Source organism: Megalobrama amblycephala, linkage group LG3 (genome assembly GCF_018812025.1).
Source record: "Megalobrama amblycephala isolate DHTTF-2021 linkage group LG3, ASM1881202v1, whole genome shotgun sequence".
NCBI lineage: Eukaryota > Metazoa > Chordata > Actinopteri > Cypriniformes > Xenocyprididae > Megalobrama > Megalobrama amblycephala.
The window spans coordinates 23746915-23772868 of record NC_063046.1 but is presented as its reverse complement, the minus strand read 5'-3'; positions in this window follow the sequence as shown (position 1 = coordinate 23772868).

Here is a 25954-nt window from a genome sequence, read left to right as displayed (position 1 = left end):
GAACAGAACCATACTGCCAATTGAAACTGTATGCTAACTGTCAATCATCATTGACAATAGTAGTCCTGACAGAACTGTTTTAAGTTTTCCCTACTGTTCTCTTTAACACAAAGACACACACACACGCACACACACACACACACACACACACACACACACACACACGTTTTATGGGGACATCCCATAGGTGTAATGGTTTTTATAATGTGCAAAAAAAATCCATAGAGGAAGAATCTCTGCCCTGAATTGTTTCTACACAAACATTTTTATTTCTGACAGCCACACTTGAAATATGACTGAACAATACAACCCATTGCGGAGCCATTTGGTTCATTTCTTTGAAGAATACATTGTTATGACACAGAGGGGTCGGACACAGATGTACAAACGGTGAGTAGTCTTTATTGATAAACCAGTGAGCAGATATGGTAAGCAGAGTAGAGCAGATGAACAATGGTAAAGTCTGGTGATATTTACAGTCCTTTTGTGATCTATATACTGGTGGTGATGATGATGTGGGATAATGACGTGAAGGTGACGGTGATTAGTATTCCGGTGATTGAGAGCGTTGTGATTGGTGCATGGTGGAGCCTGACGTGTCTGTGACAGTAATCCCCCCTCCACGGCCCGCTCCTGAGGGCCGAGGACCCCGACGTCGTGGTGGCCGTCCTCTTCCACGCGGGGCAGGTCTGTCAGGGTGGTTACTGTGGAAGTCTTGAAGTAGGTTGGGATCGAGGATGTTGTTTCTTGGGACCCAGGAGCGTTCCTCAGGGCCATAGCCTTCCTAGTCTACGAGGTACTCTAGTTGACCACCACGGCGTCGGGAGTCCAAGATCTCATGTACCTCGTATGCTGTGCCATCTTCCAGGATGAGTGGAAGGGGGGGTTCGGTGGCTGCCACGTCAGGCCCTGTGGAAGAGGAGACAGAAGGGTGGTGAGGTTTGAGTAAAGAGACGTGGAATGTGGGGTGAATGCGGTAACCTGGTGGGAGTTGGAGCTGATAGGTGACCGGGTTGATCTGCTTGATGATCTTGAATGGGCCAATGAACCTGGGACTCAGCTTCTTGCAGGGCAGACGCAGCCTGATGTCCTGGGTTGACAGCCAGACCTTCTGTCTGGGCTGGTAGACTGGGGTGTCGGAACGGCGAAGGTCGGCTGTCAGTCTGCGTCTGCGCAGGGCTCATTGCAGCTGGTGGTGTGCTGAGTCCCAGACCCTCTCGCTCTCTCTGAACCAGTAATCCACGGCTGGTATGTTGGAGGGTTCCCCATCCCAGGAGTCCTGTAGTTGGTTGACGGAGGGAGTTCTGTGCGTACTCGGCCCAACCCAAGTACTGGTTCCAAGAGTTCTAGTGGTCATGACAGAAGGTACGGAGGAAGCGGCCGATCTCCTGGATTTTCCTTTCCGTCTGCCCGTTCGACTGTGGGTGGTATCCAGATGTTAAGCTGATGGCCACACCTAGGAGAGAGTGGAAGGCTTTCCAGACACGGGAAATAAATTGTGGTCCTCTATCGGAAACAATGTCTTCTGGAATTCCGAAGTACTGGAACACATGGTTGAATAACAGTTCAGCAGTTTCCATAGCAGTGGTTAGTCCTTTCAGAGGGATAAGACGACATGACTTGGAGAAGCGGTCGATGATAACCAGAATGCAGGTGAATCCATCGGATGCTGGAAGGTTGGTGATGAAATCCACTCCTAGGTGTGACCAGGGTCGATTTGGAACGGGCAGAGGAAGGAGCTTGCCGGCTGGTAGGTGATGAGAACTCTTGGAGGTGGCGCACTCCCTGCAGCCCTGCACGTACCTTCTGACGTCTGCCGCCATGTTTGGCCACCAGAAGCGTTGTTTTAGCAACGAGAGGGTTCCATTGACCCCCGGGTGACCAGTGCCAAGTGACGTGTGGGCTGAGTGGATGATTTGAGTGCATTGTGACCGAGTGATGAAGAGCAAGCCTGGTGGGCAACCCGGCGGAGGATTCGTGGAGGCATTGGAGGAGGGTATGGTCTCTTCCGACCACGTGATGGGACTTACGATGAGGGAACTTGGAATGATTGGTTCAGGTTCTTCAGATCTTTCTTCAGGAGCATGGAGACGGGAGAGGGTGTCAGCTTTCACATTTTTAGATCCAGGGCGGTAGGAGATGGAAGTGGAAGCGAGAGAAAAACATGGCCCAGCGGGCTTGTCTAGGGTTAAGTCTCTTGGCAGCACGGAGATATTCAAGGTTCTTATGATCAGTTAGTACCAGGAAAGGATGGTTTGCTCCCTCCAGCCAATACCTCCACTCTTCCAGGGCTATCTTCACAGCGAGAAGTTCTCTGTCACCGATGTTGTAGTTAACTTCCGCTGGGTTGAGCTTGCGGGAGAAGAAGGCACATGGATGGAGTTTGCTTGGGGTCCCCTGCTGCTGGGACAGTACCGCTCCCACTCCGGTGGTGGAGGCGTCCACCTCCACGATGAAGGGCAGTTCTGGATCGGGGTGGACGAGGAGGGGAGCAGTGGTGAAGGCTTCTTTTAAGAGGTTGAAGGCGTCGGTGGCAGCTGGTGACCAGGACAGAGACTTGGGCTTATGGCGTAGAAGATTGGTGAGAGGATGAGTGATGGAGCTGTAATTCTTGATGAAGCGGCGATAAAAGTTGGCAAATCCCAGGAATCTTTGAAGTTCTTTAATGGTGGTTGGTTCTGACCAGTTGGTGATGGATTCCACCTTCCTCTTGTCCATCCGGATGCCACTGTGATCGATGATGTAACCAAGGAAGTGTAGATGGCTGATGGAATGAGCACTTTTCAGCTTTCAGGAAGAGATGGAACTGTAGAAGATGGGTGAGGACCTCCGCAACGTGTTGGCGATGTTCGGCCAGGCTCCGGGAGTATATGAGGATGTCGTCGATGTACACCAGAACAAATCGGTTGAGGAACTCCCGGAGCACCTCATGGATGAAGTCCTGGAATACGGAGGGGGCGTTGACCAGGCCATACGGCATGACGAGGTACTCGTAGTGGCCGGTGGGTGTGATAAAGGCGGTCTTCCACTCATCCCCCTCACGTATCCGGATGAGGTTATACGCGCTGCGGAGGTCCAGCTTTGTGAACACAGTGGCACCACGGAGATGTTCCAGGGCCGCCGGGACGAGAGGAAGGGGTAACGGAACTTGAGGGATCGGTAATCAATGCAGGGCCTCAAGCCTCCATCCTTTTTGGCCACGAAAAAGAAGCTGGATGCAGCAGGGGACTTAGATGGACGGATATAACCTTGGTCGAGGGCCTCCTTGATGTACTCCTCCATGGCCTTCTCCTCCGGGATGGATAAAGGGTATATTTTACCCTTAGGCACTGGTTCACCCGGAAGCAGATCTATGGCACAGTCCCATGGCCGGTGTGGAGGCAGCTTAGAGGCTCTTTGGGGGCAGAAGACATCGCTGAAGGGGGCGTAGCACTCGGGGATGTCGATGGAGCGTTTCTCGACTGGACTCTTAATGGAGGTTGCACAGACTGGAAGTTCTTTGGAAGGAGCTCGTGGAACGGGAAGCGCAGAGATGCAGTGAGAGAAACAGACCGGGTACAGGTGCGGCTGCATCTCAAGGACCAGTTCACACTGCAGCAGGAAACCGCTGCAGTCCTCCGCCGATCCTGAGTAGGGCGCTGGTTTGGCCATGGGACTGGCGTACACAGGTGGAGAAGGAGATGGGGCTGTGTTGACGGTGGTGATTGCAGGTGCCGGTGAAGGAGAGGTGATTGTGGATGGCGTTGGTGGATTGATGGTGAGAGTGCGGCGTAGCGCATCCACAAGTGCTTGGAAGGGATCCTGTTGGCTCATACTGGTTAGCGGTTTTGGTCCGGTCTTCTGTTATGACACAGAGGGGTCAGACACAGATGTACAAATGGTAAGTAGTCTTTATTGATAAACCAGTGAGCAGATATGGTAAGCAGAGTAGAGCAGATGAACAATGGTAAAGTCTGGTGATATTTACGGTCCTTTTGTGATTGCAGATGGTGGAGACTTGGAACTGGATGGAGCTGGAGAACGTAGGAGACGTAGGAGCACTCACACACAGACGAGGAACACACTGGGAGATCAGGTAGCACAGGAGACAGGTAAGTAGCGAGCGAGGGAGTCCTTAAGGTAAGCATACGGGTAAGTATAGCGCAACAAGACAGGACAGTGAGTGCTCTATATACTGGTGGTGATGAAGGGGATAATGATGTGCAGGTGACGGTAATTAGTATTCCAGTGATTGGGAGCGTTGTGATTGGTGCATGGTGGAGCCTGACGTGTCTGTGACATACATACACCAGCTGTTTATAATCCCAATTCTGCTGTCATCCACTCATTAATCTCTTATACAGTAACTTAATTTTCATTTTATGTCTGTGTTGGATTTCTGCTCGCTGATACTCAAGTGTGACTGTCTGGCCCAGGTTATGATTGAGTTTTAATGCAACACTGCTTCAACTCACCTGGTTCTCGAAGGTTCATGGGGCCAGATATCTATTAGACCCTTACACTTCTCAGGCCCCCTCTGCTGTTGAATCACATTGTAAATTGAAATAAAAATAGATGTGTTGCAAAGGCGCACTAACTTCAAAGCAAAAAGCCTTAAGGAATGACATATCAGAAATCTCACTTATGTCAAATCAGAAATCTCACTCATGTCAGTTCATCAAAGTAACGGACTGATGACAGGATGACGAAGGGGCAGGAATGGGAGACATTGGGTTTTTCAAAGAAAAGGAGGGAGGAACAGCACTAGCAGCATTTCTGTTGCTATTCTAAGGTGAAGGGGGGTTTGAGGAACCCAGGTGGCAAGTGATATAACTGCTGTTCAGGGCCAATTACATCTCTCTCTGTCGATCTTTCTTTCCTTGACCCGAGTGTTTTTTTCATATCATCCTGATTTTAGACATCATAGCAACTTAGAAGAAAGATACAAACACATACACAAGCTTCTAAAATTGAAACTAGAGAGTAAATAATAGCACTTTATTTATACCTACTGGCTATTTTTAAATTGATTCTAAATGCAGAGTGTCTTTGCTACATTAGAATATGATCAGCTGATCTGGGTTAGATAAAAATACTTTGTCACAAGAGTTACACTACCATTTAAATGTTTTTGAAAGAAGTCTCATATGCTCAAAAAACTGCAGTTATGTAACAAACACAGCAAAACAATAATTATGTGATTTATTTATTTTTTTTTATTTTTTTTTTACAATTTAAAATAGCGGAATTTAAAATAACTGTATAAATTGTATAACTGTATAACTGAAAATAACTGTACTGGAATCAATTTAATTTATTAATTATATTACAATATAAATTGTAATTTATATTGCAAGAGGTCATAAACACAGTGTAGTCCAACACAAACACCAGGCAGGAAACTCAGGCAAACAGGGTAATCCAGAAAACAGACAAATCTGGATAACAGGCAGGGGTCAAAACCATGGAATGGGAAATCAGAAGAGTGCTCAGCAATACAGCATAACACAAGGCAAGACATCACAAAGAGTGATTGAGTAAACCAGGCTTATATAGGATGAGCTAACAAGGCTAAGGAGACACAGATGAAGACAATCATGGATGATGAGACTGGGCAGTGAGTTATGGGAAATGTAGTCCTTGATTGAGTGGAAATAGTCTGGGTTAGAGTGCCCTCTAGTGACTATCAAATGCATTCCAGCTGGTGATAGTGAAATAGCCCCACAGGCTGGATCGAAGACCACCTCAGTGGAGCTGGAGTCCACCACAGCAGATCTGGAGACCACCATGATCAGGTGAAACTGTAAACACAGAGCACAGAGAGGTTAGGGTTGGCCACAGGGGCTGTGTCAAGACAGGCAGGGAGCTCAAGAGCATCCACTGTGGTCATAACAGGACCAGCAGAGTGTTCCAGGTTGACCTCTGTGGTCATCTCAGGGCAGACAGGAAGTTCATGAATGACCTCTGTGGTCGTATCAGGGCAAAGAGAAAGACCTCCATGGTCGCATCGAGGCAGACAGGAATGTCGGATACAACCTCCGTGGTCGTGTCAGGATAGGCAGAGGGTTCAAGGGCGACCACTGTGATCGCATCAGGACAAACAGAGAGTCCATGGGCAGACGCTGCCGCATCAGGCAAAACTACCTCTGGTGCCACCACCTCAGGAAAAGCTGAAGCGTACATGGCCCAGACACACAAAATGGCCACCTCCGTAACAGGGACCACCAGGCTAGATACCACCACAGAGATGCCAGCTGCTTGCACCGACATCAGTGGTGTGTCCTCCAAACTGGAAGCCAGTCTCAAACGCAGAGGGACTGTCCTGGTAGCTTCAGATCCAACACTCATGACAGCTGGAAACACTGACGTGGCGGCCATGACGGCCAGAGACTCTGGCGTGGTGGCTATGTTGTGAACAGGCTCTGGTGGGGGGATAACCAGACTGGAAGATACTGAAAGTACAGGGCTACCGACCATCAGAACTGGAAATGCTGGCAATCGTGGTAGGCCAAGCTCCATGGCCACTGGAGCTTGATGCATGCTGCCCCCTCCAATGTTTAGAGAAATCATCCTCCTCTACCTCGCCAGTAGTGAAGGAGGACCCACTCAACAAAAGTGCAGTCCAAAAAAAACTGAGCCAGCGATCCTCGAGGACCACCACAGATTAGTTTGAATTGATAGTGTTCATTGAGTCCATAACAGAAATAATCAATGAGTGCATAGTCTGGGAGGTCAGATAAATTTGCATTGTCTAGAAAGTCCTGGATGTGGTCCTCGAGAGATCACTTATCTTGATGCAGGCAGATGATTCTTACTGTTGGATCCATAGAGGCAAAGTCTTCTGTTATGTACTGCTCCATTTGATACGTACAATCACACCAATGTGATCAGTCTAGGCTGGTCCCTGGAACGTACGATAACACCGGTATGATTAGAACGTTCAGTGTATCATGATAAACTGCTAAATTCAAATGTGCTTTCACGCTTTGGCTAGCACTGAGCCAGAGACGGACATGCTCAGGTCTTGTCACATATCACAACTGTTCAGTATCTTCAACCACATAATGTTTATTTTAGGTTTGCAAAACAAAACATTTATAGTTTGTAAAATACACACAGATGTCTATGGAAGTGGCAACAACAATCCTTTGAATTATAAATTGACAACATGTTTTATTCATATCAGATATACATTGTGTAGATCACTATATATTTACTCTAATCTTCTCCCACTTCACTGACAACTTACTTTCATGTATTTTGGGAGAAGTAAATACATTTCCGACAGATAGGTTTCTCTGAATTGTGGTGCTAACTAACATGGTGGTGCATTATAGATCAACTAACATGATCATTATAAAATCACTTACATGTATTTGAGAATCTGAATGTCAGGTAGTTGATGGCATAGCTAACAAGTGTAGCGATTAATCAATTTATGAATCGATTTATGGGTGGAATATGAATATAATAATTCCTAAAGCTTTATGAATTATTATGCACATACCGACCCAAGGGGGAATTAACCATATATGGTGAATTAATTACAACGAATTGTAATCAATTATATATATGATTAGTTCTGGTTTAATAATTATTTAGAGAAACTGTTCGTTTGTCCGGCAAACTATAGCTCCTCAGAATGTTATAAAAAGGAAGGTCTTTTCTCTGGCCACGAGAAAGACTTCCTATTCTAGCATCCAAACGTAAAGCAAGGATATAGGATCGAAATTGCGCCTTCTGTTTTACCTCGGAGGGTAACAAAGGTGTCAGAGGGTCTGTTTTCCTGTAGACCGGCCGGCGCCGAGATGAGATTTTACAACCCAGTCCAGCATGCTAAAAGCGTTCTGAACATTCCAAAGTTTATTGATTATCCTGATTCGTGTGCATATGCTACACAAGTTTGTGAATATTTTGAATAAAAAAAGAAAAATCAAGTAAAATGATACATCTGTCATACAGTGTCGCCATAGAAATAATAAGGTGATATATTCTAAAATAACAGTCTCCTTAAAAAACGCATGCTGGGGGCCTAGAACATTTTAAACGTATGTGCGAAAGGGTAATACAAAGATGTAGTCCAATAAACAGGCAAGAGGCAATAAACACAAGGTAAACAATCAACACAAACACCAGGGAGGAAACTCAGGCAAACAGGGTAATCCAGAAAATCCAGGGATCACAACCATGGAACAGGAAATCAAAAGAGTGCTCAGAAATGCAGAATAACACTAGACAAGACTTCACAAAGAGTGGCTCAGTAAACCAGGCATACATAGGATAAGCTAACAAGGCAGGCAATGAGACACAGCTGAAGACAATCATGGATGATGAGAACAGGTAGTGATTTATGGGAAATGTAGTCCTTGATTGTGTGGCAATAGCCTGGGGTAGAGTGCACTTCTGATGACTATCAAGGCCATTGATATTATCAATGTTGAAAACAGTTGTGCTGCTTAATACTTTAGTGTAAACCATGACATAAAAGATTATTTGATGAATAGAAAGTTCAACAGAAAAGCATTTATTTTAAACAGAATATTTTTTTAACACTAATTATGTCTTTATTGTCAGTTCTGATCAATTGAATGCATCCTTGCTGAATAAAAGTATTGATTCCGTTCAGATTAATTTCATTCTTGACCCAAGAGTTTTGAATGGTAGTGTATTTCAGTACCACTGCTGTGATACTGACAAAGTGTTCCTTATTATTTTGCATTATGGATTACAAAGGGTTACACATGAGAAATCTACTATAGTCTTCAGTATATCTTTGCAAAATCCAACATTATTTCTGAGATTTTAAAGACAGACATAATTGTAAATTGGTACAGCATCACCTAATTTTAACTGCTGCTCACACCAACATTTCCTTTGTTCAGACTGAAATAGACTGCTGGAAAGCTTCAGAGAACACAGCTCATCCATTGTCTTTTATTCTTCTTAAAAAGTTTCAATCAGTTTTCTTCTATGTGCTGTGAGGTGCCAACTTATAAACTAACCCTGTTGTACTTTAGGAAGTAATGCAATTTAATTCCACATGTCTTGTAATAGTTTGTTTATCCATTCAGACTTGTTTTTGCATTTTTTTCTCCCCAAGTGGCACAGGGAAAAAATACTTGAAATGCTACACACAGATATGAACACTGAATTATGAAATAAATGAATTATGGATATATAATTAGATTTTTATATTCTAGTGATTTTAATCTAGTATATTTCTTTGTGAATTAATATACCACTATTAATATACCCCCCCACCCCCAACAAAAAATGTCCTGCACTGCCCCTGATAGTCACTGATTTCCACTCAGCTGCACCCTGACACAGGTTAAGCTGCTCACCAGCACAGCTGTTCCACAGTCCAGCCGGCATGTCTCTTATGACAGGCTCACCCACAGTGAATGCATGCTCACACCGTTGGGTGTATGGGAAGCTACAACAATGGCCTTTGATTGTGAAATTTAGGGGACAGTGGGGGCAGGAGCTATGAAACAAGCTTCTGCTCTCACTGTAATGATGGCCTTTATGTGAGCATGGCATACAATGTAAAATCATTAGCCTGCTTTAGGCAGGCTTATAGCAGGCAAAATGTTCAATGTGAATATCAGCCATATTCAGCCTTATAGATTCAGTGACATATTTTATTTTTTGAAGATTTTCTAGCTTTAGTGTCATAGAAGGGCACTGGTGTAAAAATATACAGAAAGAGAAAAAAGTTCTGGGGTTCCACACTGTCAGAATCAGAATGTTTTATTTTAAACTTTTGTTTATTTTAAAGGAAGATAAATACATTGATCTTCCTTTAAAATAACATTTATACTTTTATACATTTATACTTCCCTTTGCCACTTTCTATTTCCTTTATGGATGAATCTTTATCCCTGACAGTGTGGGACAGCTTTCACAGCAGCTGTCAACAGGTGACTGGCACAAAAACATGTTTAGTCCTCATAGGCCCTGAGGACTGCTTGAAGTTTCTTACTTCCAGGTGGAATGTATACGTTTGTGTGCACTAAAGGGGGTCCCTTTGTAGACATAAAAATAAATATATATAATAGCAACTTCTCGTCTGCTTCTTCAAATGAAATACACTACACTCAAAAGTTTGGGGTCAGTAAGATTTGTTTTAAAGAAAAAAAAAAAACACACAAAAAAAAATTTATATATATATATATATATATATATATATATATATATATATATATATATATAATAAATAAAATGTTTCATGTGACAGCAACTTCTCTTCTGCTTCTTCAAATGAAATACACTACGCTCAAAAGTTTGGGGTCAGTAAGACTTGTTTTAAAGTAAAATAAATAAATAAATAAATAAATAAATAAATAAATTATATGTATGTATGTGCATGTATGTATGTGCATATATGTGCATACATGCAGTTACCATTCAAGTCTTATAACTGGTAACTTAAATCCTGAAAGCCAAACAAAAGAAAACATAGGTACTTTCTACTGTTGCGACATTCCCTAGCCTGCCTTATCTAATAAAATAACCTTTTTATTATATCATTCACAACAAAAGTATTGTTTAGCATAAAACATGTTCAAGATTAGCAGTCAATTCATTAAATGATAAGTTGTTTCCTCACAAAAACGGTTTATTCAGAGTTGTGAAGCCTTTTCTACATTGACATTCATAAAAAAAAAAGTAGCCTCTGGTCTCCTTTCCTGCGTACTGGCAGCTGCAGTGTTAGCATCAGCCGTTACGCTTTTTTGGCTAATTGTTGGAGGCTTGTCATCTAGTGGCTTTGAGCACACTCGTCACCTCTGGCATTAAAGCACACACCTCAAACACACTCGTTGGCTGTGTCCCAATTCAGAGGCTGTATCCTTCGAAAGACTCAGACTTCAAAGGCCATGCCTTTGAAGACAGTGAAGGTCAGACTGAGCTTTGTTAAGCGGGACGGTCTAGACTACGGAGGACTGTTCTTGTCCTGTAAACCTCATCCATTACCATTTATACTCATCTGTTCTGTCCATCCTGGGAAGTGTGTGCCTTCCATGATCTTCATCACTTAATCCATGATCTCCACCATCACTTGCACAGTAAAGACATTCATTATCACTTCATTATCTACTATCTGCTATATTCAAGATTACTCACGTTTTTGATCACTTTTGTCAACGAAACTAAACAAACCTGTTGAATTCACAATATCTCTAATTCTGAATCTGGTATTTGCTGACAGCAAGGATGCATTACAGTGTTTTCTATTCTTTTCTTTTCTTTTCTTTTCTTTTCTTTTCTTTTCTTTTCTTTTCTTTTTCCAATTGCTAACATCCTTTTGTCCAATTCATGTTGATTTCACACAATATACAGCCAATTAAAATGTTTCTAAAATGCTTAAATTTTCTTTTCACAAGCTTACCCAATACCAAAATCATGGATCTTTCTGGTCTTATTTACAAATGCTAAAACACAGCGTGACAGAAATGAATAAGCACTGATAAGCATTTTTAAGTAGCAGATCACTGACATCTTGAGAAATAGCAGATTCCATTCTCAGTTGGTGGCATAGTCAGGTGTTGAAGTTCTTTCCATTACTTGAACATACACAGCAAAATAGGACTCGTTGAATTGTTTTTGTTCAGCTTGGATGCAGAACAACTCAGAGGAGCAGAGAGAGAGAGAGAGAGAGAGAGAGAGAGAGAGAGAGAGAGAGAGAGATGTCTGATTGAGGGAGAGGAATAGGACAAAGGAGAAGAAGAGGTAGGAGAGAGGAGGAAGAATGTGTGCTGGATTGTGTATTTCTGTTTTTTTTCTTTTACACAATGTGGAACCTATGAAAGCTTATTTCTGCCAGGAATAGAAAGAAAGGTAATTGTGACATTTTATCTCAAAATTCTGATTATTTCCCTCTCTTAATTTCTAGTTTATATCTTACAATCCTGAGAGAAAAAAGTCAGTTGTGAGATGTAAACTCGCAATTGCAAGAAAAAAGTCAGAATTGTGAGACAAAAAGTCATAATTACCTTCTATACTTTTGTATTCTGTGGCAAAAAAAAGCTTCAACAGTAACCAAAGGCCATGCATGTTGGATTTGTTGTTGATTGATGGCAGAAATTTCATGTATTAATTTCAGTGAAAGCTTCATGTAAAGCTTTTACTACAGCAATTCCAGTACCACTGTTCCATATACACAGAATATGTGGTCCCAGAAAGAGATTTCAACCAGGGTGGCAACTGAAGTTCTGCATAGGGAACCCATTTGACCAGTGGCTGCCTTGAGCAATTCTTTACTTTCTATTTTTTTTCTACTGTACATTCTATAAAGTAATGACTAATTTACTTTTAGATGTTATGTTGCCATGTTGTCAAGAATGCACACATTCAACACTGAATTAAACATGTAGAATGGCTTACAGTAAAAGGAAACTGAATTATAAAAACAAAAAACAATTGATTTCTTATTTTCTACAGGTAGAACTGAAACATGACAAGTAATGTAGTTTTCATAATGCCATCAACTGTTAGTATTTTGACAGTCATATGATTAACTATATGTTTATGTTGGATAGTAAACTAATGCTAGTGTTTTGACAGATTGATTCAGTTTGAGTCAGGTTTGAAATGTAGCATTTGTATTTATTCAACAAAATATGGTTTTGGGCAGAATATTAACTGTTGTGGCCAGTTGTGTAATTTAGGTGCTTTGCTGTGAGTTTAGAAAAAGTATTGGTAAATGCTTGTTATCAATGTATGTAAAAAAAAAAAAAAAAAACAATAATAATAATAATAATAATAATAAAGTAAAATGTACACAAAAGTATGATGAAAAAAATAATTTTTGAAAGATCATGTGACACTGAAGACTGAAGTAATGGTTGCTGAAATTCCAGCTTTGACATAACAGGAAAAAAAAAAAAAAAGACATTTTAAAATATATTCAAATAGAAAACATTACTTTAAATTGCACTAATATTTCACAATATAGTTTTTACTGTATTTTTGATCTAATAAATACAGTGGTGATCATGAGACTTATTTTTTCATAAACTTTTTTTTTTTGACCAAACCCAAACTATGGTGTAATTTTTTTTTTTTTTTTTTTTTTTTTTTTTTTTTTTATTATTATTATTTTTTTTTTTTTATGAAATTTTGAAATCAACAAGGTAATGGTTTACCTAAAGTTGTCTGTACATATAAAATGGAGATAAAAGGAAGTATTTTAGCATCACCTTTAAAGAAGGATAAATAGTTTTTTAGTGTCTCTGCATATCCTCACTTTTCCATCAATTCTCTATTTCAGTTATTATGCTTGGGGTGGTGAAACTACCCCTGACCTGTCTGCAAAGACTTACTTCATTACAAGTTATCCACAAATCAGAATGTGTGTATGCGTGTCTGACTATAAAATATTCCAGTCAACAACATCCTTAAGTAATATGAGGACCAACTGTGAAATTAGTATTTAGCAATAATCTAACATGACCTAGTCTGAACCAGAAAATTAGTTGTCCCAAAATTTATCAGCTCGGCTCATGAATATTACATGACATGCCCTGCAGTCCAACCAGATTTACTGGAAGACGCCAGTAAATAGGTGCTAGTCACTGTGGGATTGCTGCTTAACACTTGCATGTTGCTGATGCAACCGCTACTTGGTCTTAAATTTGTGGTTTTACAAAACCTTTTATTTCTTTCCAAAGCAAAATTGAATTGAAACATCTACAGATGTAATAATCCCCAAAAAAGGGGGAGGGTGCTCGAAAATAGAAAATTCTAAAGATGGTTTGGCTTTACATGTTTGGCTTCTTTTTTTGTTTGTCTAGTTTGAATATTTATAACACAAATTCCTTCCAGCTTCGTTCTGTATAATGTCAATGAGGATGGTCACGTCCTTCAGTTCCATCTACTGCAAATAAAGGTAATTTGGAATTTATTTTAAAAATGTGATTTATTCATGATTAATTTATTATTTTTGACTTTAAACAACCATACTTGATCAATGAATAATAAGAGATCTGTAATTAAGAAATGTTTACATGCAGTAACATTTTTACAAACAGTTGTCTATCAACAATAACATAACTTATTTTCCTCAAATCAGGAATCAAATTATTTTTGAAACAAAAAATATTGATGTACTAAAAACAAACAAAAAAAGCAAAAAAACATACTATAATTATCCATATCAAAACCTTTTACTTAGTTCAAAAATGTATTTTTTTTTATTTTTTTTTTATACTAAAACGCTGAGAGAAAAAGACTGATCAAGCACAAAAGATTTTCTTCCTCCACACATACTAATACATAAACATACAGTATATATCTGCTCAAGTACTTCTTCTTCTACTGTCTTCACATCTACTGGTTAAAGCAGAGATTAAAATGACGCATATAGTTGAACATGTTATATAGCTCCTACATACTTTGTTCCCATAGCAACAAATCTCGGCTTGAGAGGAAAAAACAATCTGACAATGTTTTGCCTTTCCATTTTGTATGGACACAGTCTCTGAGATCTGATTTCACAGGACAAGAGAAACAAACAATCTTCTTTTGTTCACTCTACAATGACTGCAAAAAGAAGAGTACATAACATAAAGCTGCTGAAGTGCTCTCTGGCCTCATTGAGTAAATATGTCCAAATTTAGATGTCCTGTTGTCACTGGAGAGTTATGGAATATCCAACTATTCATTCCTACTCATGTTCAATCATGTATCATTGTTTAGTGATGGTTTCCTAGAAGCCCAGTATGAATTTATAACATATCCAGTCTCTCAGAACTGTTCTTTTCTGCTTCTGTTGTAGTTACCACCTCTAAAAATGTTGGAAAAGCTAAAGCTTCACTGTAATGCAAAAAGGTGTTTTATTGGAGTGCCAGTGATGTGACTGATCGAACAATGGTAGAAAGAAAAGAAGCTGCCCGTACTGTTGATGGTTTTCCTCTGCAAGCACAGCCTTTTCACTCAGTTCATATTTTATTTAAAATTAAAGACAAAAGCAAAACTAAATCCAAAGGTTTAGGTTTAGAAGCTGCAGCAGTACTGTATGAATTAATTTTTATTTATTCAATGAATTTATTTTTGTAAAAATGTGTTACATGTAAACTGAAAATTCATAGTTTGTTGTTGTGGAAGAGCAATAGAAAGATATGAATGTGTGGTGGTGAAGGTGTTACGGGAAGACATAATAGAATGTGTAAAGATAAACAAGCAACTGTGAATTTTCAGTTTATATGTAACACATTTCTGCAAAAATGTATAAATAAATAAAAAATTCATTTTGTTTTTGTGTACTACAGTGTTGACATTGCTCTGTAATTTTTACCTACTTTTGAAATCTGTATCTAAAAACCTGTGTGATACAAAAGAGCATTCACCTAGACAAAAAATGACATTCTTGTATAGTTTAGAAAGCAGTCAGTGTTAACAAAAAAAGTAGAAAAAACAAACAAACAAACAAAAAACAAAACAAAAAAAAAAAAACAAATATTTCCATAGTGAAAAAAACATATAGAGCGAGTGACCAATGTCTGATTCTCAAACAATTAATCAATCCTTTGTAGTGAATCAAAAGCACAGAGCACAACCATAGTAGTCCGACTCCCAAATGAATTGTTCTTATTAATTGGTTCTTTTCAGTGAATAAAACACATACAACATATAATAAAACCCATACATAACAAACAATAATCCATGGGTTTAGGGGCAGGGGATCTTGCCGTTTTGAAGAACAAACACCCACTGCGTAGCACATCGTTCTCCTAACACCCACCTCTCCTTCCATATTGCTCCCTCCTACACTCTCTTGCCTCTCTCTTTGCTCTTTTCATTTTCCCTCAGTGCTTTCAGGAGCCGTGAGCCGTGAGGATTTTTCTGTTCTCTGTCTCTCTCTTTCTCATTGTGTCTCCTGCTCTCTCTCCATCTCTGCTTCTGTTACACCTCTCCTTGTCATTCTCTCAATATAAAACTCTCTCTCTCTCTCATTCTGTCTCTCTCCCTCTCCATATTCCTCTGTCTTTCTCTCTCTTGAAGCAGCAGTAAAGCACCTGTCTGTCTTGTCAGTAGTCTGTGTCTGCTGGCTGCTTTGGTGACACAAAAGTCACAACAACAGCACATCCTGTTACCAGCAGGTGACAAAAGAAATAAGGAAGTTGATACTAAGAAATCTAAAACTAAGAGCACTAACACCTAGTAATTTATGCATTAAAGACTTCTAATTTGAGAAAGAGTCTTTTCTTCCCTATTATGATGTACAGTGGGTACGGAAAGTATTCAGACCCCCTTAAATTTTTCACTCTTTGTTATATTGCAGCCATTTGCTAAAATCATTTAAGTTCATTTTTTTCCTCATTAATGTACACACAGCACCCCATATTGACAGAAAAACACAGAATTGTTGACATTTTTGCAGATTTATTAAAAAAGAAAAACTGAAATATCACATGGTCCTCCTAAGTATTCAGACCCTTTGTTGTGACACTCATGTATTTAACTCAGGTGCTGTCCATTTCTTCTGATCATCCTTGAGATGGTTCTAAACATTTATTTGAGTCCAGCTGTGTTTGATTATACTGATTGGACTTGATTAGGAAAGCCATACACCTGTCTATATAAGACCTTACAGCTCACAGTGCATGTCAGAGCAAATGAGAATCATGAGGTCAAAGGAACTGCCTGAAGAGCTCAGAGACAGAATTGTGGCAAGGCACAGATCTGGCCAAGGTTACAAAAAAGTTTCTGCTGCACTTTAATGGTTAGTTCACCCAAAAATGACTTTTTTTTTTTTACAAAAAAAAACTTACCCTCATGCCGTTCCACACCCGTAAGACCTTCGTTAATCTTCAGAACACAAATTAAGATATTTTAGTTGAAATCCAATAGCTCCGTTAGGCATCCATAGGGAGCAATGGACACTTCCTCTCTCAAGATCCATACAGGTACTAAAAACATATCTAAATCATTTCATGTGAGTACAGTGGTTCAATATTAATATTATGAAGCGACAAGAATATTTTTGGAGCACCAAAAAACCCCCAAAATAACGACTTATTTAGTGTTGGCAGATTTCAAAACACTGCTTCATGAAGCATCAGAGCATAAATGAATCAGTGTGTCAAATCATGATTCAGATCGCATGTCAAACTGCCAACGGCTGAAATCATGTAACTTTGGCGCTCCGAACAGCAGATTCGATACACTGATTCATTGTGCTCCGATGCTTCCTGAAGCATTGTCTTGAAATCGGCCATCACTAAATAAGTCGTTATTTAGTTTTTTTGGCGCATCAAAAATATTCTTGTCACTTTATAATATTAATATTGAACCACTGTACTGACTTGAACCAATTTAAATATGTTTTTAGTACCTTTATGGATCTTGAGAAAGGAAGTGTCCATTGCTCCCTATGGAGGCATCATGGAGCTATCGGATTTCAACTAAAATATCTTAATTTGTGTTCTGAAGAATAACAAAGGTCTTATGGGTGTGGAACGGCATGAGGTAAGTAATAAATGACAGAATTTTCATTTTTGGGTGAACTAACCCTTTAAGGTTCCTAAGAGCACAGTGGCCTCCATAATCCTTAAATGGAAGACGTTTAGGACGACCAGAACCCTTTCTAGAGCTGGCCGTCCGGCCAAACTGAGCTATCAGGGGAGAAGAGCCTTGGTGAGAGAGGTAAAGAAGAACCCAAAGATCACTGTGGCTGAGCTCCAGAGATGCAGTCGGGAGATGGGAGAAAGTTGTAGAAAGTCAACCATCACTGCAGCCCTCCACCAGTCGGGGCTTTATGGCAGAGTGGCCCGACGGAAGCCAGTGCAAGACACATGAAAGCCCGCATGGAGTTTGCTAAAAAACACCTAAAGGACTCCAAGGTGGTGAGAAATAAGATTCTCTGGTCTGATGAGACCAAAATAGAACTTTTTGACCTTAATTTTAAGCGGTATGTGTGGAGAAAACCAGGCACTGCTCATCACCTGTCCAATACAGTCCCAACAGTGAAGCATGGTGGTGGCAGCATCATGCTGCGGGGTGTTTTTCAGCTGCAGGGACAGGACGACTGGTTGCAATCGAGGGATAGATGAATGCGGCCAAGTACAGGGATATCCTGGATGAAAACCTTCTCCAGAGTGCTCAGGACCTCAGACTGGGCTGAAGGTTTACCTTCCAACAAGACAATGACCCTAAGCACACAGCTAAAATAACGAAGGAGTGGCTTCACAACAACTCCGTGACTGTTCTTGAATGGCCCAGCCTGAGCCCTGACTTAAACCCAATTGAGCATCTCTGGAGAGACCTAAAAATGGGTGTCCACCAACGTTTACCATCCAACCTGACAGAACTGGAGAGGATCTGCAAGGAGGAATAGCAGAGGATCCCCAAATCCAGGTGTGAAAAACTTGTTGCATCTTTCCCAAAAAGACTCATGGCTGTATTAGATCAAAAGGGTGCTTCTACTAAATACTGAGAAAAGGGTCTGAATACTGTACTTTGGACCATGTGATATTTCAGTTTTTCTTTTTTAATAAATCTGCAAAAATGTCAACAATTCTGTGTTTTTCTGTCAATATGGGGTGCTCTGCGTACATTAATGAGGAAAAAAAATGAACTTAAATGATTTTAGCAAATGGCTGCAATATAACAAAGAGTGAAAAATTTAAGGGGGTCTGAATACTTTCTGTATCCACTGTATGTGAAACGGCTTCTCCAGAAGAGAGGCAAATGTGGTTTGCTATTGGAAGATCTAAAGTGAGTGACAGGTTGTCCTGCCCTCGTGCCAGTTAGAATAATGCAATAAGCCCCAAGAAGCCATGGTTTACAGTGAATTTGTAACAGCTAAGGGAGTTTTAGGCACTTCGCTCCACATCATGCCTAACAACACCCCTTAGCTGTTATTAATTCACTGTAAACCACATTTTTACTGGGCTTATTGCTTTTATAAAACGGTTATTCCATATATACATATATTAAAGCAAATATATATCAATGCAACTTTCATGAAGTAAAATCATTAAAAGCCTTCCACTAGAAAAAAATAGTCCCCGACCATGAATGCGTGAACTAAAAACAGACTAGGAAAAGTCAGATGGAAAGGCTTTTAATTTGAAAGGACTGATACTGTTGTGAACACTAGCGTTGTCAGTGTCAGGGCACGGGAAAACCCCATAACTGTTAAAAGGACAAGATATCGCAGCTGACATTCAAACAGATTTTTTTTTTTTATATGAACATAGGACTGACCTGAAGGAAAATGCTATAGATGGAGGTAATAGAAGCTTCAGTGAACAGTATCAATGAGAACAAACATATGTTTACGTTGCTAAGGGTGTTGTGCAGTGATACAAAAACTCTTGGGTAAAGCAGTCATAGCCGTGTTTTATCATGAATAAAACACAGCTATTGACCAATCAGAATCAAGGACTGGAGCTAACCGATTTATAAGAGGGATTTTGAAAGATTATGAAAGCACATGAATGTAAAATAATAATAATAATAATAATAATAATAATAATAATAATAATAATAATAATCTGCAGGGATAAATCATTTATAATAAATAATGCAATATTCCATAAAAATGACTTTAATACATAATATTTAAGAGCATTTAGATTTATTAAAACTGAATATAAAAATCTTTTATTTATGCACGAAAAAACAAGACACATGTCCTTGTTTTAACAAATATAGTGAATAGTATTTTTGTATTTTGTATTGTTTGAAAATATAAAATGCTCATTAAACTAATTATTCACTCTAAATTTGCCCACTTTGGAGCATCTAAATGTAGGTGCAGAATATGGCATACTGAAATAATAAGCTCTGCAACATCCTCTGTGTGACTGAAATGTCCTTGACAGATTTGTCTGCTGTGAGGCCAGTATGAGCCGCATTATGGACAGACACCTGTGCCTCCACGGCATATGCAGCTGCAATAGAAACAACAACACTACAGCCCACCTGTCATCCATAGCAGACAGAGACAAACAAAGTGTGCTAGAGCGATAGAGAGAGGGAGGGTGGATGGTGAGGTTATTTCTTTATCTTTCATATCAAAAGCAGGCAGTAGCTGCACTAATTATGTTGATTCATGCGGTGTGCTCCCATGAAGCTTCTGTTGACAGCAAACATGCAAATGCCCCCCCATGTTTCTATAATGCCGACATCAGACCTTATTGATGGAAAGCCCCGGTGGATTTGTCCACTTATTAAACCTGCAGGGAGCACCTCCTTCATAACTCGCTCATCTTAACTGCCAGGGGAAAAAATGTGTGGAATGATGCTTAAATTTTGAAGTTGTGTGGAAGCCCATTACTGTTCCTGCAAAATAAAATAAAATAAATAAATAAATAAATAAATTAATAAATTAATAAATAAACAGTTAATTGTGAAATAAAGTTTAGAATAAGAAAAAAGTCACACTATAAGATAGAAAAACAGTTGTGAGCCACAGTTGTGAGATATATAGTCACAGTTTGAAATATAAACTCAAAACTATATTAAATAATGTAGAATTTATGCGATATAAAGTCACAATTAACTTTATTATTATTATTATTATTATTAATTTTGTCCTAAAATACTAGGATACAAGTTGGATATAGGAAACTGAAACACATTCAGTGAGGTTGATGATAGAAGTTGGTATTATAATATCAGAATTTACAGTAGCTGAACAAATAGATTACTTAATAAATCTGTTACAAAAGGAATCAAAATGTATGGAAGCCAATTTTCACCACATAAGAAAAAGAAAATACAAGTAAAAAAGAAATACAAGACAATCATGAAATAAAAAAGATATAATTATGGCATAGGCCTACATAAAGATGAGAACAGCTGAATCTATGTGCTGGCAATAACGATTTTATAGGTTGTTTGCAATCACGTGGTTCTGGTGACGCGCAAAATTAATGTGGAGGGCAAGCAGTGAAAATTAGAATGGAAGAGATGGACAAAAGTCCGTACTGTGCTGGTATAGAAAGGTATAAACAGAAAATCTCAAAATACTGTATTTTGAAAGTGAACCTTATGTTATGAAGAGGAACGATTTTTCTACTGAATTGAAAGACTTAAATATAGAGAATGTGAAGCTGCCGTCATGCCACGTTCAGTTCTAGTCTGGTTTTTTTATATCGCTGTGCCTTTCTGCTAGTGAAGTTAGGGCAGTATTTTTGATTTTCTGTTGTGATTGTGAAAAATGTCGCCATTGTAGGTCATTTATGCTGAATCAAGAATTGCAACAGTTTGATGAGGTGACAGGGAGACGCCGTATATCAAATCTAATAATGTCACTAATTGAACCCACTCCCTATCACTCAATAAAATAATCACATAGCTGAGTGTTTTTGAAAGTGTTGTATTTTGTTTGGTTAAATAATTAACATTACATTTGCGAGTATGACTCTCACTCGGCTCGTGAATGAGCATAACTTGCAAGCAGCCACTTCAAAACTGTTCACAAGTTTCTATGGGTTTGACTTTGGTTGTCATTTGTTGAAATATATACAAAAATAAAAATAAAATACAGTGCGTCTGTGTCTGTCATAGACTGTAAAAAAGGGTGTCTGTCTGCTGAATGCCCCTCCGATTCTCCTCCGTGGTCATATGGGAAAGTGAATCTTTACAAAGAAAACATTAAAACTACAGTTACATTTACACCCTTCCAACAAAGAAATGGATCGACTTATGTCAGCTTGTTGAACAAATTTTTTTTTTATTTGGACATTTTCTACCATATGATGGATGAAGCAGCAGCAGCATGTGACACTGTTTTCACGGTAACCAGATCAACATTGTAAACGGGATTCTACAAAACTGAAGTGAAAACACCAAATGATCAATGTGATCAAATATCTTCTCTTCCCTGGAAAAGATACCATGAAGAATGTGAATATTTAAGTCGAAAACAAAAAAAGGTAGTTTTTTTTAGGTTTCTCGGTTTGATAGATTTGAGCAACCATAAACAACGCAAAACATAGTCTAACACAGTTCGTAGATACGGGAAGAAGGAGGCGGGAACCGGCGAACATTCAAACAAACATTAATATATAAAATAAACAAAGAACAAAACGAAAGTAACGTTAGTCCCTCACGGACGACTACAGCGGCCACACAAATACCCCCTTTCCACCAGCACGAACCAGGAGCTAGTTCAGAGCTAGTGCTAGTGCCAGTTCGGAGTTGGTTCAACTAAAGAGCCTTCTAAGAACCAGTTTGCCTTTCCACAGGCTAGAGAGCCACCACAGAGCCAGGTCTTGCGTCACTGTATACGTCTCATATTTCACAGCAAAGCTAGCGCCGCAGCGCCAAACAAAAACACACCAGGCTCGTTTGAGATGCATCGGCTTCTCGCAGAGCAATCGGCACGTGACATTAAAGCTCCGCGAGAACGATCCAAAAGTAGTCCAAGTCCAAGAGTCGTATGCTCTACAAACGCTCCCGCGGATCCGCGGCACCCGCCGTATCGGTCCGCGCTGCTCCGATGCATCTCAAACAAGCCTTCTATCAACAATCGCGGATGTTTCACTACTGTTGATGCTCATGGCTTTGCAAACCTACATCGGCATCCAAACACGGCTCGCCATAATTTGTTTGTAGACAGAGATTACAATCGAGCTGCTATTAGCTCGATTAGCTGCTATTTCCAAAATGGCAGTCTCAAGTTTCTTGTTGGTCACGGTAACCCCGCCCCCACCCCCTGACGCAAGCAGTTCTTACTTCTAGACCAGCAATGTTTTGGTGCTACTTACGAACCACTTTTCCTGGTTCGGAGCTGGTGCTTTGTGTGTTGAAAGACAAAGAACTGATTTGAAACTAGGCTCTGGCTCCAAACCAGCACTCAAACGGCCTTGGTGGAAAAGGGGTAAAACATAATAAAACACAACATAAAATCCAGGCCTGGTCCTCTCTTGTCCTTCACTGTCGTCACTCCCCTTTTATGCTTCTGGAGCTCCTCTGAGAGATTCGAGACCGGCGCAACACGCAGCTGACGCTCGTTAACACTCGCGCCGCCGACCACGCGCCGTTCCCTCACGGCTCTCGCCCGCCTTGCTCATCACACATAGGAATTTTGAGTTTGTGGTAGGATTCCTACATAGAGAAATCACTCCTTGCCCTCCAGCCACATTCCGCACTGCAGCAATAATGTCATGTGCAAACAATCTATTCGAACAAACTCAAAACAAAACACTAGACTGAAACAGAACATGAACAGAACAACTGGTATACTGTGATGAGCATGGCCAATGAACTGAAAGAAACACAGAGCTTAAATACACAAACAAACCAATCAATGAAGCAAGCCACAGGTGTACAACTTAATCAATGAGAAACCATAGAAACAAACTGAAACAAAGGAAACTAAACTAAAACATGTCAAACCCTCCCAGAACAGAAACAGACAGAATATTTCTTTTCAGTTAAGTAATAGTTATGAAATAAAGTCAAAATCATGACATAAAAAGTCAAAATTATGAAATAAAAGGTCTAAATGTTTTGATTAGTTTGACTTTTCAAACTTTTCATCTTATAATTTGGACTTGGTATGTCATAATTTTGACTTTTTGTGTCATAATTATGTTTTATGTCATAATTATGATTAACCAAAGAATGATTTAGTTTTCTTTAGTAAAATGAGCTTCCATAAAAATATGCAGATATTGTATGAACATCATTTATTAAATTGGTAAGATAAAGTCAAAACATAAGTTTTCCATCAAAAGTACAGCAGTAACCCACATAACAAATAAGGTGTGCAATGTTAATTTTTTTTTTTTTTTTTGGCAAGCATGAGATGCTTGATAATTGTTGATCACCAGATGAGCTCAGCAAACCAATTTAGAGAATATTTTCCTAGAAACGAAATAGGCTCTTGTGAAAGAAATAGCCTCCCTGTTGCTACGGCAGCATCAAGTGTTCTCCACTTCCTCTTCATGCCTAGCGACTTATGTGCCCAATTTGAGAGACAGTTTACGCAAACTTCATCCATCCCGAATCGTCAAGGGAAATGCCAAACAGCACTTTGGTAAAGGGTGCTAATTTTGCCCATAACACACACAGCAGGGGACAGCCAGTGCCCTCACTTGGACTCAAGGGTATGCATCTATAAGTGCATACAGCATTTCAAAGCTCCTAGCATCTTTGCATAAAACCAGCATGACACTTGTCACCCCCTCTCACTGGCTGTCAACAGGAAGTAGAGTGACACGAGCAGAGTGCTTTTGGCTCTCAGTTTAAGAAGTCGTGTCATGTCATGCTAACAACACACACCCAGAGATTTAATGGTGTTCATGATTTTATAACCTTTCATGGAGTTCATATTGTACCTATCTGTCACCTCTGGCCTCAATAATGTACATGTATCGCTCACTTTTCTCTAGAATTCCGATGACATGTCAGAGCTTGGCCACAGGTCACAAGGTGGAAGACATGAAATGAGCCTCATCACATCAGAGGGAGAACTTGCCATCCAATCCCCACAGGTATAAACACAGGTCTTCAACCTCATGTGTACATGTTCCTCTACCTCAACACCAACTCTCCCACCACCAATATTTCAATATGCACCCCCTAAAAAAATCTGTTTATAATCGAATTTATGGCTCAATCAGACTGAAAAGTCTTCATGTAAACAACTCAATCGATCCGACTGTGGTCGATACAAATTAAATTTTGATCAGATTGAAAAGAGTGGTGTAGAACTGATCAACACTTATATCAAAAATAAGCATGTAAATGCTTGAATCCGAGTATTTTCTCATTCCGCTTGATGGACATTAGTGCATGTAACATACTTAATGTGTAATAGAAATGATAAAAGAGTAAGAATTATTTTTCAAAGATTCAGACTGTTTGAGTCTTTGCCTCAAGTGCATATTTTCAGAGCACTGTTATTTTATTAAAAATAGACAAAAAATCTTACACATAAATTGTGTGTTTTAAAACCCATTTGACTGCAAAACTTTATTATTGAAAAACGCCTCAGCTTAACCTGTAGATGTCTGTGTCTAAGGAAATCACTACAGATGTATGCGGCCTTCCTCATAAACACTCTAGTGGCCACTTTATGACAAAAACAAAATATACTCAATCAATAAAGAGCTAGCAAGAGAAGACTGCAGACTAACACATAACCATTGAGTCTTTTTTGACTGTTAAACACTGCTTTCTCAAGGTGATACCTTATATTACAAAATCTTATTAAAAAATAAATCGGGGAAAACTCATCAACTATAAGAAAAGTGTTTTATGACTTTTTCTGTGAGTCATATAAATTACATCTCACAGAGAAAACTTGACAAATGAATGCCTTCCACAATTGTGGAACTGGGACAATAAACATGTATCAAATCTTTAGCAATCAACAAACAAAACAAGAAGAATCAAGGAGTTTCTCTGCGTCTCCCACTGCTGATGCTTCATCTGCCTCTGAACTCCTTGGAGTCATATCTGAAGGCTTTTGACCTATCTGTCTGAGATCTCATTGAACCTCTGAGGTTAAAAATAAGACTACAGAGCAGGCCAGACCACATAAAAATGGCAGTATAGAAAAACAGTTCAGACTAGAGTTGTTGGATATGAGAGCCTGGTTGGCTACACATGGGATGAATGTTGCTCTGGGAGACAGATGTGATAGAAAAAACCTTTTCAGGCCAAATCTTTTCAAACATGCAATAGTTGTCACAAAAATGCTGCAAGGCAAAAGTCACACTGGATATCAAAAGTTATATAACAAGCAGGATTGTGGTTCTTGAGATCCCCCCTAGTGTTGTGGCCCTTACTGCATGCTGTGTGATGAATGCAAGTGTTTAGGTGAAAATGGTGCAAAACTTCAGAGTTTGGAGATTCAGATAAAACAATATGCAGTGATCTCATGAGTATTCGTATGAATTTTTATGTTGTGTGGTTCTACCACACGTTCATTTACTGACGTTTCCATAGACACTGGAACGTACAATATTTATGTATTGACAGCACAAAAATGTGTTATTTGCGTATGAAC